Genomic DNA, 20,267 nt, shown 5'->3' with positions numbered 1-20,267 from the left:
TGTGAAACAAACCAGGAGAAAGACCCAGCTGTAGAATCATCCTGCTTAAGGGGAGTTACAAACATTTGGCCCACCACTACCGGGCTAAAGTCAGGGTGACTCAAAGCAGACCTCCAGATGGGCAATTACTGAAGACAGCCATTGGAACAACATGTGCAAACCTGCATCTGCACCCTAGTGCACCACTCCCGCATGTTCCCCACACCTTTTCCTTCTTAAACCCCTTCACTCAGCCCAAAATGTTGTAATGGTCTTTTAAAGGCATGAGCCTGGCCATCCCTCAACTGCTAGCATTTGATTAATAAAACTGCTTTCCTTTTACCACACCTCACTTCATGTCTTTGGTCTCTGAGCAGCAAGCAGCCAGACTTGAGCCACAACTCTGGACCATTTGGGGCTCTGCTCAGAAGCCCCTCCTAAACTCAGCAGCGTGTCATCCCATCAGGTCTGCTTTCACCCAATCACCTTCCACTGAACACTCAAATTAAGAGATTTCATAGCACATTTCTTCTGGCTTCTTTCAGGTGTAAGCAGCCTCATTGAATGGAACTGAGACAGAGCATTGGACTTTGTATCAAAACACTTGGCTTCAAGCTATGTCTCTGTCAGATATGATCTGTGTGATCTTGGGAAATTCATTCAACTCCTCCAGGTGACTGGGAAGATCATTCTTGCCTTAAGTATGACTACCCCATATTACAGGCAAAGAAATTGACTCTGACTATATGATTTAACCAAATAATGACACTCTTTTCACCAGGGGCCTCATGGGGACAGGTGAGGACTTAGAAACAGAAGTATTCCCTGGAATTTCCTCATGAATGGTCTTGTCATTTCTCTACTTTCTACTGGAGGGATAATAGAAAGCTCCGATTTTCCCAAGAGGCATCTAATGGTGTGAAATGATTGGAGTGAGTCATACAACCACAAAATACTCAATTCTGGATTTATTGGCTGAGAAAAATTGAATTTTATTCAAATTTTCTCAAAAAAGAAAAAAAAGATCAAACATTTTCAAACTGAAACTTTTAGGGAAAAATATCCATGTGGCTTTTTTTTTCATCCCCTTCTCCACATTGAGTTATATCTACCAAAGTACTAACCAAAACCCATGGGGTGAGCTCTGATCCATATATACTTCATATGCTCAGAAATTCAACAGAAGAGACAGAAAAGAAATTCTGGGCAGAGCTTCACACATAATGGAGAGGCTCTAGCCTCAGCCTGGTCTCCTATAAACAATCCCAAGATGTCCTAAGATGATAATGGGATTACCTGTTTCATGATTTCACTAAATAGGCTATAGGTCTGGCTGATGAAACATGAATCCAAATGAACAATGATTCAAAGTAGCATCTTATTTTTCTTTTTAGGGCTGGTATGGTGCTTCTATAATCAGCAGGGAACCAGATTCCTTCCGCCTTGTTGTTCTGTCATCTTTAACACAAAGTTTCCATCTTGTGGCCGAGGATGGCTGCTCTGGCTCCCACCATCAAGCACGCATTCCAGTTAGCAGAGAATGAAAATGGGGAGGGCATGACTCTTCCTATAAAGTGCTCAACCTGGAAGTAGTGTGTATCTTTCATTTTCCATTCCATTAGCTATACTGAATTTTATGGCTACATATACCTGCAAGGAGACTGAGTAATATAGTTTTATTTGGGTAACTATATGCCTACCTAAAATTCCTACTTACATTTAATTTTATCTAGTAACATATGAAATTAAGCTTTACAAGTATTAAATTTATTGGTATCCTCACTGAGTCCTTATTTCAGATAGTCATGTGTTACTTAGAACAACAAATCTTTAATGTAGATATGAATCACCTGGAGTCCTTGTTAAAATGCAAAATTATTATTCAGTAGTACTGGGATCGGGCCTGGGATTCTACATTCTAACAAGGTCCTAGGAAATGCCACTGCTGCTGGTGCTCACACCCCCTTGAATAGCAAGGGGTCTTAGAAAATGTGAGGTGCCTCGAGCAAGGTGGGAACTCCACGGAGTAGAGGGGGATACAGCCAATGCCACCACCACCTCATTCACTTTCAGTGTATTAAAGCATGAAAGCATTTATTATATCTAATTAAGGTGATTTATAGAGGTTAATATTTAGTTTTATCTAAACCAAACTTCACAAAGCAAGTAGCTTAAAACATTCCTGTAAAAAACAGTGGATTGGAGTTTTACCAATACTTGAAATACAAGTAACATGAGGACTGTGTCAGAATTGACATTTTTCCATTCGAAGTACCAATTCTTTGTTAGCCACATTATAAGATAGAAACTGGGGCCTAATCAAACTGGAGAAGTCAGTCAAAAAATTGAAATTGACAAGACAGTCATTTGTAACAATACTTCCTCCATCTTTAGCAAGGAACAAAAGTCAAAGCATATGTTGGTCCTTATGATATTTGCTAATTAAAGTATTTCATATAAATGATTCATGTAAAATGATCCCATATAATGGGATACATGCAAGAAACTTTTATATTTATTCTAGATGCTTCCAAGGTTTCTTCTTTCACTTTCAGCAATTTTAATATGCTATGCCACCATATAGTTTTCTTTATCTTTATTTTGCTGGAGTTCATAACAGCTTTGAATCTGTGGATTCATCTCTCCAATTGATTTTTGAAAATTCTCAGCCAAGATCTCTTTAATTGTTGCTTCTGACCCACTCTTTCTTATTTCCCCTTTGAACATTCCAAATGCATATATATCAGAGCTTTTCACTGTGTCTGCATATCTCTTACGTTCCCTTTTAGTATTTTCCATCCTTTTTGCCCTCCATACTTCAGCCCAGGTATTTTCTACTAACCTCTTATCCAGGTCACTAATCCTCGCTTCTGCTCTGTCCAATCTTCTGTTGGATATTTTGGTTCTAAACTTTCTGTTTTTTAACTCACATTCTAATTCTCAAGTGAAAACCTTTGTTTTGCAATTTATTTTCTTAAAGATATTAATCACTATTATTTCACAGCCTGTATCACAAATCAACAGAGTCATTAGTGCGTCTGTTTCTATCATTTTTTTTCCTTGTAGTCTTGTTTCTTGAGATATTTGGAAATTTTTGTTGTTGTTGTTGAGCGTCATTGGCTACAAAGAAAAGTATAGAGTCTGAATGATGTGATCCTCCTCCAGAGAGGTTTTACTCTATTGCAAGCAGCCTAAATGGACTCAATCACATTCACTCATGCAGGGACTGAGCTCACAAAGTTGCTGCTCAGGATTAGGCTCCCCACCAGAAAAAAAAGACTCTAAGAAAGAGGTTAACACAAAGAAGTTTACTAGGAAGTGATCTTAGGATAAGCACCAAAGGAAAGTAGGGACTCAGGATTGAGCAGAAAGATAGGTTGGGCTCTCATGCACTCTCAACAAAGGCCTCAAGCTCTCTAAAACTGGAATGAACCTTGAAAGTTCTCCAGCATTGCAGCAAGGGGGCCATGACTTTAGATTCCCACCTTAACCAGTCATTGGATGCAATCTACTCCTGGGAAGGCAGTGTGATCTGGGGTAGGGCAGTTCTTTCCTGCTGAGGGCAATCTCTGGAGATGGCTGACTGGTGAGTTCCGTCATTCAGCAGGATTCTTGGCTTCTGAGTAAATAAGTTCTTCCATTCTGAAAGGAGATCTGGGCAGCATATCACAGCATCCACCAGAGTCCACTGCTTTTGCCTCTTGGATCCACATCTTCATATTAGTTTGGGAAGCATTTCTTCAGGATCTAGAAGGTTGTGGGAAAACCATACCCTACTACAATACAGTTTGTAGTGGGGCTTTACATGATATTCATGCCCAGTTTTCTGTGCATTCTAGGTCTCCCTCGTCCTCAGCTAGAATAACGGCTAGTCTTGGTAGATAATCTGATAATATGACCCAGATCCTCATTCCTAAAGTCTGAGGCCATGGTCACCAGGCCCTGCTTAGATAGTGACTGCTACAGTTGTCCCTTTACTGTCAAGATAAGGCAAAGGAACACCAAGAGGATGCCAAAGTGGATTATCTGGATAACAAACATTCCTTCTTACCTCCATTGAATAACAGCAGCTATACCTCTACCTTATGATCAGGATTAGTTACCCTTATCAGGATGGTGACTCCTCATCTTGCCTGATGGTGCCTCGGTACAAGGAGCTCAACATGCCCTGCAAACTGTTGTAATATATAATTCAATGGGTCTTTCCCTGTGTTCATTTGAAAGCATTCCCCTCTGGAAACCAAGACCTCTAAACAGTCACGATTCAGATTCACCAGAATGGGAAGCAAAATACTCCAAGTGAAGATACTCCCAATTCCACTCCCTTAATTACCAATCTATGTATTCTACCTATTGAAGACACCGTGACATATAAAAGTAATTGATTTAGGGCACACACTGCATCTTGGAAGATGATAGTGCCTAAGCTATTTCTTCAACAAGCCATTCTGTGACTCTATTATGTTGGCAGTTTCTGTATGGGGTAAAATGTGATATGACAAGTAAATTTACTATGCCTTCTCTGCTATAAAGTGGGTCCCTTGGTCTGATACAATGTTATATGGGATCCTGTGGCAATGGACCAAACAGGCTGTAAGTACCCAGATAGTGATACCAGCTGAGGTCCTACGGGCAAGAAAAACAAGGCTGCAACTGAAATATGTGCCATTCCTGTCTAAATGAATCACTGGTCCTTTCAAGGTGAAAGAAATCCAATGTAGTCAGCCAGGCGCAGTGGCTCATGCCTGTAATCCCAGCACTTTGGGAGGCTGAGGCAGGCGGATCACAAGGCTACGAGATCGAGACCACCCTGGCTACAGTGAAATCCCATCTCTACTAAAAATACAAAAAATTAGCCAGGCGTGGTGGCGAGTGCCTGCAGTCCCAGCTACTTAGGAGACTGAGCCAGGAGAATGGCGTGAACCCAGGAAGTGGAGCTTGCAGTGAGCCAAGATTGCACCACTGCACTCCAGCCTGGGCGACAGAGCAAGACTCCATCTCTGAAAAAGAAAAGAAAAGAAAAGAAAAGAAAAGAAAAGAAAAGAAAAGAAAAGAAAAGAAAAAAAAGAAATCCAATGTAGTCAATGTGCTGTCAGTTGGAGAATTAGTGTCATCGAGGGATGGTGCCATGTCTCAGTATTGTTCTCTTTTGCTAGCAGGTTGAACATTGAGCAATGGCTGTAGCTTGATTTATCTTGGTAAGCAGAAGCTCATGCAGCTGGACTTGTGTATAACTTCCTTCCCTGCCACCATGGTTATTTCTATCATAAACCCATTGTGCCAGCATTGAAATGGCTAGTGACAGGCTATTGACACCAACCTCCTGAGTCAATTCTTCTACTTGGTTTTACAGGTAATACAAAAATCTTATTTCCTGCCATCCCCATAGTTTCAGCCTCATGATTCCACTCCATGTTTATCTTCCAACGTTTCTCCTTCCTGGCCCCTAGCCAACTATCCAAGCCATTCCTACTGCCCATGAGTCTACAAGTATTTGAAACTGGAGTCACTTCTCTTTCCATTAAAAAGTAGATGACAGGTTTTCAAAACTCTTCCCAGTGAGAGGCCTTTCCCTCACTGCTGTTTTCTAAGGCCATTCCTGGGTGAGGGTATAATGCAGTTGTTGTTTATCTTAGCTTGCTTCTGTGTACCAAGCCAACCTATCAGTAAAGTAAGATAAGATTTCTGCTTCTTTCCTGAGCTTATCATAAGAGACTTCCTTATCACCATCCACCTGCCCTTCTGCATCCATAGGTGTAAACTAAGGGAGAGATGCTAATGCAATGAAGGTAGATGTATGGGGATCTGAGTCACATGTTTGTGTAGCTTATGTGTAGGTAGACTCAGGCCTTAGTACTTATTATCCCAGACTGACTATTTCTGCCTTACAGTTGATTGCTGCTAGGTCCACACAATCTTATAACTTGATGAGTCTGACAGAAATCAGGACCTCATTTCAGTGATGACAGTGCTGGCCACAAGGTCACTCGACCCACGGTAAAGTATACTATCTCTACATGGGCTTCCAAGTAGAAAAACAGGAACTGTCTTTCTAGGAGTGTAATTCTCCATTGCAAATGGCATAGTTGTGCTGCACTATGATTTTCCTATGAAGTTTGCCGAATAACTCCACTCAGAGTATTTTCCTGCCATGTCTCCAACACTATAAAGCCTGCTGGGGTTTATGGTCCAAGCATCAGGGTCACTTGCACCAAAATCTAGACCTGCTATAGAGCACTTTCTAGCTGCAAGCACCCCTCAAACCCAGAAACCTTTTGTATCAGTCAGCAGTAATATTCCCAGTGTGGAATATATTACCTCCAAAACCCAAAGAGGGCAGATATGTTTTCTTCTTTGTGGTGGTAAGTATGAGATGCAATCATTCTAACTATATTTTGGAGGGAATGTCTGAGCACACTCAAGAAATTAGACCTGTAAGAATTTTTTTGATGTAGTGGGACTGTGAATCCTCATGGGATTTATGTCCTACTCCCTAGAGTGCATGTCTTATCGCCCCTCTAGTGCAAAACAGTTCTTGCTTATATTGCCCAATTATCATGACATCATAAATACACCAGTGCAATATTTTTTTCTAATGTCCAGATGGTTCAGATTTCCTCAGACTTACATTATGACAGAGGTCAAAAGAGTTAACACAGCCCTGGGTCAAGACTAAACATATACTGTTTTATGTTCCAAGTGAATACAAACTGCATTTCATTCTTCTTCTAACAGGAATGGAAAAGAACACGTTTGTCACACCAGTGGCTACATGCCATATATCGGACCTTGTTAATTTATTCTATTAAACATGCAATATCTGGTATAACAGCTGAAATAAAGTTTCCCACTATGCTGAGTTTGTAGTACTGTGTGTCATTCTCCAGAAACCACCTGGATTTTGTAGGGAACCACCTGATGAATTAATGTAGATATGATGGAGACCACCAAACCTGTGTCCTTTAGGTCTCTAAGGGTGACATTGATCTCTGTCACTCCCCACAACATGCAATATCGTTTCGATTATTCAATTGAAACTAGAAAGCATTTTGAATGAAATGATAATGAAACACAACATATCAAAATTTAAGAGAAGCAGCAATCACAGTGCTTAAAGGTAGAAGAGTAGATTAATTTTTAATTTTTTTCTTTTCTAATGTTAACATTTATAGATAAAATTCTAAGTTACAATTCAAAATCTTTTCTAGTTTCCTTTGTATCATCTTTTGGGACCCATGGATTGTTTAGAAGTGTGCCGTTTAGTTTCCAATTATTTGGGTATTATCATTTTGTTATTGATTTCTCATTTAAATCTACCATTGACACATAATATGCTCTTACACTGCCTGATTTTAGTTCTTTTAAATTTATTGAGAATTACTTCATGGTCCAACGTACAGTCTACCTTAGAAAATGTTTCATGAGCTCTTCAAAGAATGTGAATTCCACGGTTGTTGGGTGGAGAGTTCTATTATTAATGTCAATTAGATTAATTTGGTTGATACTGTTCAATTCTATATTTGGTGATTTTCTGTCTTTTTTTGTCAATTACTTGAAAAGGAATGTTGGAGACTGCAAAAAGTATTGTGAATTTGTCTAATTCTTCTTCGAGTTGTGTTCATTTTTGTTTCATGTATTTTAAAGCTCTGTTAATTGGGTACAAATTAGGATGGTTACGTTTTCTTGATGTTCACATCATTATAAAATATCCCTCTTTAGTCCGATACTATTCCTTCTTTTGAATTCTACATTATCTGATATTAATATATCCAGTCCACCTTTCTTATGATTGGTATGTGCATATTGTATGTTTTTCAATACTTTTCATTTTAACTTATCTGTATATTTATAAATAGTTTCCTTATAGGCAGCACATAGTTGGTCTTGCATTTTATCCAGTCTGAAATCTCTGCTAAAAGGCAGAGATGGGAGTGTTTAGACTATTTATATTCAATATAATTATTGACATAATTGGGTTTAAACTTATCTTTTTGTTATATGTTTGGAATTTGTCCCATATGCTCTTTCTTCCCCTTTTTCTTCTTTCCTACCTCTTTTTGGGTTAATTGTGTATTTTCTATCTTTCTATTTTAAATCCACTATTGACTTATAAACTACACTTTTTTGTTTATTTCTTTGTTTACTGGGGTTCATAACATGCATCTTAATTTTATCCAGTCTACTTTTAATTAACATTATATCACTTCACATATAAATTTAAAACCTTGCAACAGTATTCACTCCCTAATAAACCTTGAGCTATTTTATTATAAAATTTATTCTTTCATAGACTAAAATTCTCAATATATTAGCATGATTTTTTGCTTTAAACAATTATTTTTAAGAAGTATATTAAATTTAACAAATAAAAAATTATTTTATATTTACCATGTCTGAAGCTTTTTATTTTTGTGTGTAGATCCAAGTTTTCATCACTTTTTTTTCTTCCATTTAAGGACTTACATTTTTAAAAAAACATTTCTTGTTATGCAGGTCTCCTAGCCACAAATTTTCTGGGTTTCCCCCCCCCCCCCCGAAAAAAAATTTATTTTGCCTTTAATTTTGAATAATGTTTTGGTCAGATATACAATTTCAGGTTTATCATTTCTTTCTTTTAGCACTTTAAAGATGTTTCTCTATTCTTCTGAAATACATAGTTTCTGAGGGGAAATTAAATTTGTATATTTGTTTCTTTATACATAGTTTTTCTATTTTTAAGATTTTTCTCTTCATCACTTGTTTTCAGGAATTTAATTAATGTGGGTTTTTTGTGTCTCTTTCTTTGTGTTATTTCGGCTTGAGGTTTATTGAGTATCTTGGATCCGTGAATTTACATTTTTTATGAAATTCATAAAATTCCTAGCCATTGTCCTTCAAATATTAATGTTTATATAAGTAGTTAACATTTGATAAATGTATATTTTAAATCAGCAGCAAAAATATGCATATACATGCTATAAATTAAATGGTTTGGAATAATGAGCTATCCCTTTTTTCAAAAAAAAATTATATTTCATCCTCACTCCATTCACAAAAATAAATTGGTTTTATATTAACAACCTCACATAAAAAAATGGAAATATAAAAGTTTTCAGTGAAAATAAAAGGATTAGTTTAGACACTTAGTATAAAATATTCAAGTTATTGATCAAGCAAACCCTGTATTTATACAAAAATTAACTAATGGCCAACTAGGTAGGCACTCCCGGATCATTACCCAAATCAAATCTACCATATGTGATTGTGAAGTTTACGGTAGGCATGCTCAAATTTTTTTTTTTTTTTTTTTGAGACGGAGTCTGGCTCTGTCGCCCAGGCTGGAGTGCAGTGGCCGGATTTCAGCTCACTGCAAGCTCCGCCTCCCGGGTTTACGCCATTCTCCTGCCTCAGCCTCCCGAGTAGCTGGGACTACAGGCGCCCGCCACCTCGCCGGGCTAGTTTTTTTGTATTTTTTTTTTTGGTAGAGACGGGGTTTCACCGTGTTAGCCAGGATGGTCTCTATCTCCTGACCTCGTGATCTGCCCATCTCGGTCTCCCAAAGTGCTGGGATTACAGGCTTGAGCCACCGCGCCCGGCCCCCATAATATTTTTATTAGCTGTTCTTGAAAGAAAAATTATGAAAGTTGTGTACTCTTTTTCTTTTTGTCTTTTTTGTTTTTGAGACTGTGTCACTCTGTCACCCTGGCTGGCATGCAGCAGTGCAATAATAGCTCACTGCAGCCTCAACCTTTTGGTCTTAAGTGATCCTCCTGCTTCAGCCTCCCAAGTAGCTGGGTCTACAGGCATATGCAACCATGCCAGCTAATTTTTAAATCTTTTGTAGAGACAGGATTTCACTATGTTGCCCAAGTTGGCCTCAAACTCCTGGCCTTAAACGATCATCCCCCCTCTGCCTCCCAATGCTGGAATTACAGGAGTGAGCCACTGTGCCCAGCCCTCTTTTGAAAATGTTCCCATGTATTAAGTTCAGCTACAACAATTTGTAAACCAAAAATAAAGGTGTTTTAAACAAAATAGAAACATATCTGTCTCTCGTGCTTATGTTTACATACACAGTTAAAAGCCTGCATAGAGGCTTGACTATTGTCAGATAGCCTAGACACCATGCTTCTCATTGCACTGCTATTCTCAACATGTAACTCCATTTTATGATCCAAGTTCCAAATATCTCACCCATTTATCCATTTTATCTTAGCCAGAAGGGGAAATTGGAAGGAGAAAATTATGTCCTCTCACTCTAAGATTATTTCCTGGGGAAAAAAAAAAAGTCAACATTAATTCTATTTACATCCCATTGGTCAGAATTTAATAGCATGAGCACATCTAGCTGCAAGGAAGTCTGGGAAATGAAGTCTGTTCTGCACTACTATAATCAGGTGATTCTAGGTGGTGCATTATTGAGGAAGAAGTGAAGAACAAATACTGGGGGACAAGCAGCCTTTCTGCATTATTTGTTCTTTCTTTCAACAAAACTCTTTGGGTCCCTACCTACAAGACACTAGTGATGGCCCCTAAGATGTAAGATGAACAAGCATACAGCCCACTCCCACCTGAATCTTACAGTCTAGTGAATGCATAAAAGTTGAGTAATTAAGAACACATATCTTCTGTGCCATTTCTGCAGCCTATTTTCAACCAGTTCTTTGTGGACATTCTGTTTAATCCCTGTAAATGAGTAACGGTATAATTAAGCCTCTACCTAGAACTTCACATTACATTAGACACTCAGTATTATCCTTGAGTCTTAAAAGAAAACTTCAGAGATCATTTAATTGTTTGTGGTTAAGAAAACTGAGGTCCAGGGACAAAGGGACTTATCCAAGGTCCCTCCTTTAATCTCTTTGTTGTCAACGATGCAGATCTCTGTCTGCAATCACCACAGATTGTCAGGACCTTAACTTTCAAGAAATAAAAGCTGAGCTTTCCTCAGGATTTCCCAACTGTGTATGAGTAATAGGGAAAAACCCCTGGGAACAGCCATCAACCCATCTGCTGTTTCAACAATGCAGCTTTCTAAACACTCTATTATAACTTCTCATTATGCAATAGGAACAGAGCCCACCCAGACTGCTGAAATACCTCTTGAGCCAACCTCTGTGTCTAGAAAGAAATCAGTTAGTTGAGCATGCTAGATTTAATTTCCTACTCTAACACTTATTAGCTGTGTGTCCTTGAACACATTGCTTAACTCAGTCGAGTTTCAAATTTCTTATCTCTAGCCTGGGGATTGTGGATGAAAATAGTCAAACTCTGTAAAACTTGAAGAGGTTTATTCTGAGCCAAATATGAGTGACCATGGCCTACGACACAGCCCTCAGGAGGTCCTGAGAATATGTGCCCGAGGTGGGTAGGGTGCAGCTTGGTTTTATACCAAGCATGGTATAAAACCTCAGGGAAGCATGAGACATCAATCAAATACATTTAAGAAATACATTGGTTTGGTTCAGAAAGGCAGAACAAATCAAAGGGCAGGGGATGGGGGCTTCCAGGCTACAGGTAAATTTAAACATTTTCTGATTGACAATTGGATGAACTTGTCTAAAGACCTGGGATCAACAGAAAGGAAATGTTCAGGTTAAGATAAAAGATTGTGGAGACCAAGGTTCTTTTGAAGTCATATAGTAGCTGCCCTTAGAGACAATAGATGACAAATGTTTTTTATTCAGACCTTTAAAAGGTGCTAGACTCTTACTTAATTGCTTCAGGATTGGGAGGTCCTGGAAGAAAAATATCTAGGTATGTTAACAGAGATTCTTTACAGATGCACATTTTCCCCTACAAAGGACAGCTTTGCAGGACCATTTCAAAAAATGGCAAACAAAGTAAAATATGTTTACTTCCTTCTTTGTCACATAATGTTATGCCAGAGTCATATTGGAAAGTAAGTCACGATATATAGGATTAAATGAAAACCATCTGATGAGAATTTATGGTTTGTAGGGCATGACTCCACAGACTCCCTAGATAGGAATTTGGGCAAGATAAAAAAAACCAGAGCCTAGTCCTTAGGATGATTACCCCTATGCTATAGTACCAAAAGGATCAAGTAATATTCATAAATAATAAGCTTAGTACAATAGCTTACCTGTAAATGTTATTTTCATTCACTTATATTCATGCATCATTGCTTCCAGGGAAACTACCTTCTCAAAAACTATTTTGATTTATTCAACTACTTGTAATCCTTTAATGGCTCCCAATCACTTACAGGAGAAACTCCAAACCCACTGACATAATTTTCAATTTCTTCTCTCTTTTTTTACAACAACAACAAAAAAAGTGGCCCAGGCGCAGTGGCTCACGCCTGTAATCCCAGCACTTTGGGAAGCTGAGGCAGGTGGATCATGAGGTCAAGAGATCGAAACTATCCTGGCCAACATGGTGAAACCTCATCTCTACTAAAACCACAAAAATTAGCTGGGCATGGTGGTGCGCACCTGTAATCCCAGTTGCTTGGGAGACTGAGGCAGGAGAATCGCTCGAACCCAGGAGACGGAGGTTGCAGTGAGCCGAGATCGTGCCACTGCACTCCAGCCTGGTGACACAGGGAGACTCCATCTCAAAAAAAAAAAAAAAAAGAGATTTGGCAAATCAAAGATGGAACTAAAACATAAGTTGATTGACACCTGTTCTACTAATCCCTGAAAAATAACTATAGCAAAATGTAGAAATTTCTACAAGAGAGATTAATACAGAACACTGGGGTAAAAAGGGGAGTGCTGTTTGTCATAAGGTTGTTTACATTTTCTTAGCCATTCAGTTTCAGAGACTGAAATACATCCTGAAAGATTTACTGTAGTTATTTCTAGATGCAGAGTTGTAAGTGATTTTTAATAATTTTGTTGTCATTTTGAGTATTTTCCAATTTTTCTCTTCCTTTCTTTCTTTCTTTTTTTTAATTCTTGTAGAGATAGGGTCTTGCTATGTTGCCCAGACTGGTCTCAAACTCCTGGCTTCAAGCAGTCCTCCCACCTTGGCCTCCCAAAGTGCTGCTGGTTACAGGCATGAGCCATCATATTCAGCCCCAATTTTTCAACAGTAAAACACTTATTATTCATCTAATAAAATAAAATATAATAATAGTAATAACATGTGCTCATAACTGAAGATTATCCCCAGCAGAAGAAATAATTAAGGGTGGGGTTTGTGAATGAAGTCAGACACTAGGAGATTTAATGACAAGATGACTCCAGTCGTCCATGGGGCCATAAATGAGCATATATGACACACAGACTCACCACCAGGTTATGCTGTCTCAAGTCTCAAGGTTATTTTTCTTTTTCTGAGACTCGGTGGCTACCTCTTGAGACAGGACCTGCAATTGAAAGGCAGTCTTCAGCTCTGATATAAGCAGTCATGCTCCAGCCAAATATGTCTCATTTAAACTGCAGTAGACCAATAATTGTTTGTTTTGTTTTGTTTTTGTTTGTTTACTTGTTTTCTTAAGAGCTTTATGGAAACGTAACTCACATCCCATGCAATTCACCCATTTATTCTTACATTTCATATAAATGGATTCATACAATATGTGGTCCTTTGTGACTGGCTTCTTTCACTTAGCATAGTATAATGTTTTTAACATTTGCTAAACATTAACATTAACATAATGTTTGGCCATTATAGAAAATGCTGCTAGGGACATTTATGTACAGTTGTTTTTGTTGGATATATGTTTTCATTTCATTAAGAATGCACCTAGTTATGTATCTCCCCTCTTTTTCCTTTCCAATGGGAAGAGTTATTTTGGTTTTGTGGTCTCTGTATATTAGGTGTGTGAGGAGGGGAGCACAGAAAACCCTTCCTTTTAGTTTACAAATTACCAGAGTGAGAGAAGGCACATCCAGATCTAGTAAAGAGGCCATCTAGCATCCTCTAGTCTACCTTGGACTTTTAGCTGATTCCACAGATTGTATGAACTATTGTGTTTTCTCTCTGTCTTGGGGTGGCATGATTGTCTTTTGCATGTAAGAAGGTCAGTGAACTAAATATTTGCTGACCAGAATAGCAGACTTTGGTTACCATTAATGTTTTTCACTAACGATTTCCAATTCTCCTACCAGAAACATTGCACTTCCTCATCTTCTTGAAACTGAGTGTGACTATGTGACTTACTTTGACTAGAAATGTGAGTGAAAGTGACCCTTTTCACTTCTGAGACAGTATACTATTTGTACTTCTTTTTTCTTCTGCTGCTACATACATAAGACTTCCATGAGGAAAACTTTAAAATAATAATAGATACAGAAGAACTGAAAAATGGAAATATTCTAAAGCCTTATATAGAGGAACAAAGGTCCATGAATATTTAAGTCAACTTAAAAAAAGAGGAGTAAAGAAAGGGGATTCCCCTACTAGATATGCCATGCTATAAAGCCATAGTAATTAAAAGAAAATAGAATTGGCGTCAGAACAGATAGACAAATCAAACAGAATAGAGTTTAGAATAGAGTCTGTAGATTAAGTCTTCAAATGTACATGAAGTCTATTTAGAGTCTATATCTAAATACAGACTAGACTCTAGAAATAATTAAGGGTGGGGTTTGTGAATGAAGTCAGACACTAGGAGATTTATACACTAGGAGTCTAAATACAGACTAGACTCTAAATAGACTTCGTGTACATTTGAAGACTTAATCTATAACAAAGGTGACACCATAAATCAAAGGGAAAGACTAGTTTCTAGCAGATGATGTTGGGAAATAGCTCACTGTGCTGACCCTGGGCCTGTTTGACCCCGAATACGGTTCTTGCCCTCCTCTGCTTCATATCACAGGCTGCGGGCTACATTCCCAGTCTCTCCTGTCACCTGCCCTTCATCCAGTGAGGCCAACGGAGAGGCAATGGAACAGATTGCAAAGAAAGAGGAAGAAATAATCCAGGCTGTTCTCTCCTACTCTTCATGCATTTGATGACATTTACGGCAGCAGCGGCATCTCTTGTTCACTCCCATTCCCTCCAAAAACTCCTGCACGGATTCCAATTCCACCAAGTAGTCCCGAGTTCCAATAACATTGCCACCTCCTGTTCTTTATTATTAAGCCTAAGAGTGATAGCGGCTTCTTGCTGCTGCTAAGGTCTGGGTTGCCTCAGCATCCCCTGGTTAACTCACCAGATCTACCATCATTCATGTAACGAAGTACCTGCATTAAATTTCTTTTGTTTTAAACACTAAAAATGGCATGCATTTTTCTGGATAGATCTGACTGATATACTTACTATGTGGAAACAAACACATGTGAATCCCCACCTAACATCACATGCAAAAGGTGGACTCTAAAAGAATTCAGAATCTAAATATGAAGGCTAAAACTATAGTTGGTAGGAGAAAATATGGAAAAATGTCTTTGTAACCTAGGGATGGAAAAGCTAAAATTCCAAAAGCACAAACCATAAAAAAATTGACAAATTTAATTATACTGTAACAAGGATTTTTGCTTAATGAAGAAGATAATTAAAGTTGAAGAAGACAAAGTTAACAAATAGATGAGTGACTGAAAAAATACATCTTTAAGGTCTAAAGTCAGCAAGAGCTTAATATCTAAAATATATGAGAAACTCTTGCAAATCAGAAAGAAATAGAGAGCTGCCCCAATATTAATAGAAATATGGTATAACAGGATATAAACAGTCAATTTACAGATGAGAAAGCCTCAAAAGCTAACAAGTTTATGAAGAGGTGTTCAAAATCATTAGCAATTAGAGAAGTGCAAATGATATTTTGGACCCAGAGAAAATGACATTTGCACTAGCCAAAAATCTAAAACTGTGTGAAAAAACTAGATTAGCAGCAATGTGGACTATCATGGCCACCATTTCCATGGTGGACTACCCAGAAGGCAACCCTCCTAGAGGACAAACTGTCAATATTTAGTCTTATTCCATATGCACATAGCAGCAATCTTTCTCCAGGGTATATAACACAAGCAATTCTCACGTAGGTTTATCAGAGGACATTCCTGGGGATGTCAATTGTTGTATTTCTTTTTTTGGAGCGAGTGGTGGGGGAGTCAGGGGAGAGATGGAAAATAACTTTGATAACCATGCCTGGGAGAATGAGTAGGTAAAAATCAGTAAAGCTGCATCATAAAATACCAGGCATGAGTTCAAAGAAATGGCTTAGATTACTTTCATAGCAACATACATGGATCTTTAAAAAAAATTTCCCTTGGCTGGGCATGGTGGCTCACGCCTGTAATCCCAGCACTTTGGGAGGTCAAGGCAAGTGGATCACCTGAGGTCAGGAGTTCGAGACCAGCCTGGCCAAAATAATGAAACCCATCTCTTTGTATTTAACCAAAAATCAAAAAAAAAAACATTAGCTGAAAAATTAGCTGGGCCTGGTGGCGGGCACCTGTAATCCCAGCTACTGGGAAGGCTGAGGTGGGAGAATCACTTGAATCTGGGAGGCGGATGTTGCAGTGAACACGTCATTGCACTCCAGCCTGGGCAAAAAAAAAAAAAAAAAAAAAAGCCGTTGATGAAAAAAAATTAAAAATGAGACAGAACACATGCAAAGAAAGAGAGTGACATAAGCAAAGCAGCATCTTTCAGGCCTCCCTCCCTTCCCTCCCATGCTCCCTACACATCTATACTTTCCATGCCAACAATACTAAACTGTTTGTGGTTCCGCAAACTCAGCATGTTTTTTCTCTACCATCTGCCTCTGTATGTGCTGTACCTTCCTCCAACCTTCCCATCTAGTTCAATGAGGGATGGGCACACTGAATCTTTCTTACTGGGGAATCATCTGAGCTCACGGCTTATTTGGAACAGAGTAGTTGCTCAGTAAATATTGCTGACTTTAAACTCGGTTTGGACACACTCTGCAGGCCTCTTTTGCACCACAAATCCCTTCCATTCTCCCTCAATCTTTTTGTGAAAATAGTTACAGATTGTTAGAAGATTGTACCTTCTAAAATCTCAGCATTATGCTACTAATCTGGAAGGCACACACTTGAAGGTCAACATTCTGGGAGCTCAAGAAGGGGAAGAAGACTAAAATGTAAAGTTTCCATATATTGACTTTCATTTAATCACCCAACCACTTTCTATAAAGTACCCCTTCTTCCAACTCTGCCTGGTGTCCACCAGTCCAGAGCTCTTTTGATTCACTGCCTTCTGAGGGTAAACCTCCAGCTACATGCCAGGGCAAAGGAGAAGACATCACCTGATGTAGTGGGTAGGGTGGACCTAGACGTTCTCTTGCTTTTTATACAGATTCTCAATCACTCCTCTTTTTAGGCCCTATTTTACTTCATTCAGAAGTTCCAGAATCGAGAACCTTTCTGGGGTTCTGGTGTGCAAATCCCCTTGCTCTCCAGCTTCTGCCACTTACAGCTCAGAATTCTCAGGTCTATGGAAGCCAATTGGAACAGTTGCCTATCTGCTTTCTTATTTTCAATGTTCTTATCATCCCTTCTACCTTTCTTTTTGTCCTTGAGGGTTTATGCTTCCCATTATGCCAAAACTTTAGTTGCTAGCATTGTGTTGTTATTTAAGAGGGAGCAAGGATAAATGAATTTGTTCAATATATCATCTTTTTTTAAAAAAAACCTGGCTATTTTCAGACATTTTAAAATTGTTAAAAATGTCTTCCTTTGAGGGAGGCAAAATTGGCAGGTTGAAAAGATCTACCTCCTATTCTTGTTTTGACACACAGACTTCTGATATTGTAGAACACCTTGCTGTCCCTCTCACACTTTGATTCCTTTCTTCTCCAGGCTGTAGACAAGCTCCCCTCCAGTACTTATTAAAATTATTGTATTTGTGACCAGTGAAAAGTACACCTGGAAAACATGTGGAAAGTGGGGTTGGGATGAGGATGGGAGGAGGTGGGTGCATTGGAAGAATACAGAGAGCTCAGTTACCTTCTCCTAGGTCGGTGTTTCTCAATTCGCACTCCCTAGATAAGCAGCATCAGCATTACCTGGGAACTTATTGAAATGAAACTTCTCAAGCTCCACCCTAGACCCGCTGGGTCAGACACACTGGTGATGCGATCCAGAACTCTGTTTTAACAAGGAGATTCTGATGCCACTCCTGTTTGAGAACAACTGCCTTAGAATCAACTGTGGCCATGGGCACAAGGAGATAATGAGGAAATCTGGCCACTGCATTACAGGGGCCATTACCTGAGAAGAAACAACTATAAACTGGAGAGCCAATGAGTTGATATGAATTACACTTCTATCCCGTAGTAATTAATGGTATTCCTATGGAAGAAACAGCTAACTTCAGGGTGGTCTTTGTTAAAAAATGATTACTCTCCATTTATATTTTAGTCTTAGGGTTTTACTTGCTTTCTCTACATCCTGTATATGAGTGTCTGTGCTAAGAGAACAAAACCAGATCTAGAATATCCTCACAATTTGGTACCCTTGGTGCTACTCATACTTACAGGCTTGACAACAGCTTTGTGCTGCAGGTGTTGCTGATGGCCTTCCAAAGAGCTTTGGAAGTTAATGCTTTAGAGTTGACCTCAGGAGTTAATGCTTTAGGGTTTTTTAACCAAGAGGTAATCTGCAACAAAGACAGTCAATCTCCCACCCTTGGTTTGATTTCATTCCAACCTTAGGAAATACAGAGGGGAATGCACCCCAAAGAAACGTTTCGACATTGTTACTTAAGCTACTGTGATTCAGAAAAGTTTTTGAAAAGTTTCAACAGAAGGGTTAAAAAATCAGGAATAGTACATAACCCGTTTTTTTCCACAGAGACACATTCTCTTAACCTCTTAATCCAACTTTCCCAGAGTGCTCTAAGACTCTAATAAACTAAAGATGCAATATCTTGAAATGAAAATCATGGCTTCAATTTTAGGGTCTACCATGTGCCCAGCAATGTACAAAGCTTTTATGTGTATTATCGCAATTCACCTAAAGTTTATGTTTCTGTGTTTTATTCTCCTTTTAAATATGAAGTGAGGACTCAGGTTAAACAGCTTGACCAAGGCCACACAACTAGCAAATCAGAATTAAACCCATATCTATCTGCCTGTAACTTCCATGATCTTAACCACCCACCACACTGTCTTAGCATAGAATTGCCTCCTCTATGAAGCCCTTCCACCACCCCAAATCCAAGTCAGTTACTTATTATTCTCTTCTGATATTTGTTTACTTGTCTTTCTCTCCTGCAAGACTTTGAGCTCTGGGAAAGCAAGGTTGGCTTGATTTCTTGCCTTGCTAGCACCTAGGAAAGGGACAAACACAAAGGATATATTGAGTGGTTGTTTATTAAATCAAACAATAAATGAAAGGGTGGGCAGATAAATGAAAGGGTGGGCAGATAAATGAATGGATGAATAGATGGGTTTCAAGGAGAAGTTACAGCAGCAAATATATAACTCTAGTACCCATAGATCAAGTGTTAATTAGGGGAAAACCAAAAATATTCAACTGCAAACAATGGCACCTACATCCACTGTATCTTACCTTTGCCATGTCTTTCATATCTCTGCCAATTTTGTGTGTTTGCTACCTCCCCTTTTTTCCTTCCCTTCCTTTTCCCTCTCTCCCTTCCCTTTAAATACCTATAATATAGAACTGAAATCATACGTATAATATTTTCGTTTGTTGTAATTTATGATTCAGATATAAATAATGTTTCCTCATTCTTAATTTCAAAATCCAGTTCATGGAACATTTTTGTAATGTCTAAAAATAAGATCCAAAACACAAACACCCACAAGTGTCCCTCTTGATTTAACAACATACAGTAAATTGATTTTTTTTTCTTTTTTCTTTGGTGAGTCAGTGACCGCCAATAGGAAAAAAAAAATATCCAATCTTGTTCAATGATAGGAAGAAAGAAGATTTCAGCACGTACTAAGTGCCACTTGTGTGTGTGTGTGTGTGTGTGTGTGTGTGTGTGTGTCCTCCTTCTTCTTATTTGTATTTATAGGGAGACAATTAAGGCTCAGAGGTTATGTAACTGTCCCACTGTTACCCAGGAAGGAAGAAGAGAAGGTGGGATTCAAACTCAGGACCCATGATTAGTTCTTTCACATGAAATTAAAGACATCATATGGTAGAAGAAGCAAAGAGAAAATGTGCCTAGTTGAAAACAAAAACCTAGGATTAAGGAACGCTTTTTCAAGGAGAGCACCAAGGCTACTAGAACATGGTTTTGTAATCATGGGTGTAGAGCTTGCATGCTGAAATTTCCTATGATTCAGCTCTGCCGTACTACTCGGCTCTTTATGAAATTAAACCACATTTTAGAAAAGGAAACAATATCAGACTGATAATAATTTCTGTTTAAAATCAGATAATTTAAAACAAAGATGA

General features: G+C 38.6%; 1 long non-coding RNA gene across 2 annotated transcripts; it reads right to left on the bottom strand.

Annotated features, from left to right (window-relative positions):
• Nucleotides 1–2,195: 2,195 nt before the first annotated feature.
• Nucleotides 2,196–19,451, bottom strand: LOC115893858. 2 transcript variants are annotated; one of them, XR_004053877.1, is made up of 5 exons: nt 17,614–19,451; nt 13,218–13,294; nt 10,153–10,229; nt 3,465–3,726; nt 2,196–3,099 (listed from the first exon to the last, which is right to left on the bottom strand). It is a non-coding gene; the product is annotated as an uncharacterized LOC115893858 (long non-coding RNA). The 2 variants fall into 2 exon arrangements; XR_004053876.1 differs by lacking the exon at nt 2,196–3,099 and having other exon boundaries at nt 3,299–3,726.
• Between the last annotated feature and the right edge of the window lie 816 nt (nt 19,452–20,267).

The sequence above is a fragment of the Rhinopithecus roxellana genome, chromosome 16 (genome assembly GCF_007565055.1).
Source record: "Rhinopithecus roxellana isolate Shanxi Qingling chromosome 16, ASM756505v1, whole genome shotgun sequence".
Taxonomy (NCBI): Eukaryota; Metazoa; Chordata; class Mammalia; order Primates; family Cercopithecidae; genus Rhinopithecus; species Rhinopithecus roxellana.
This window is presented reverse-complemented; position numbering and strand designations above follow the sequence as displayed.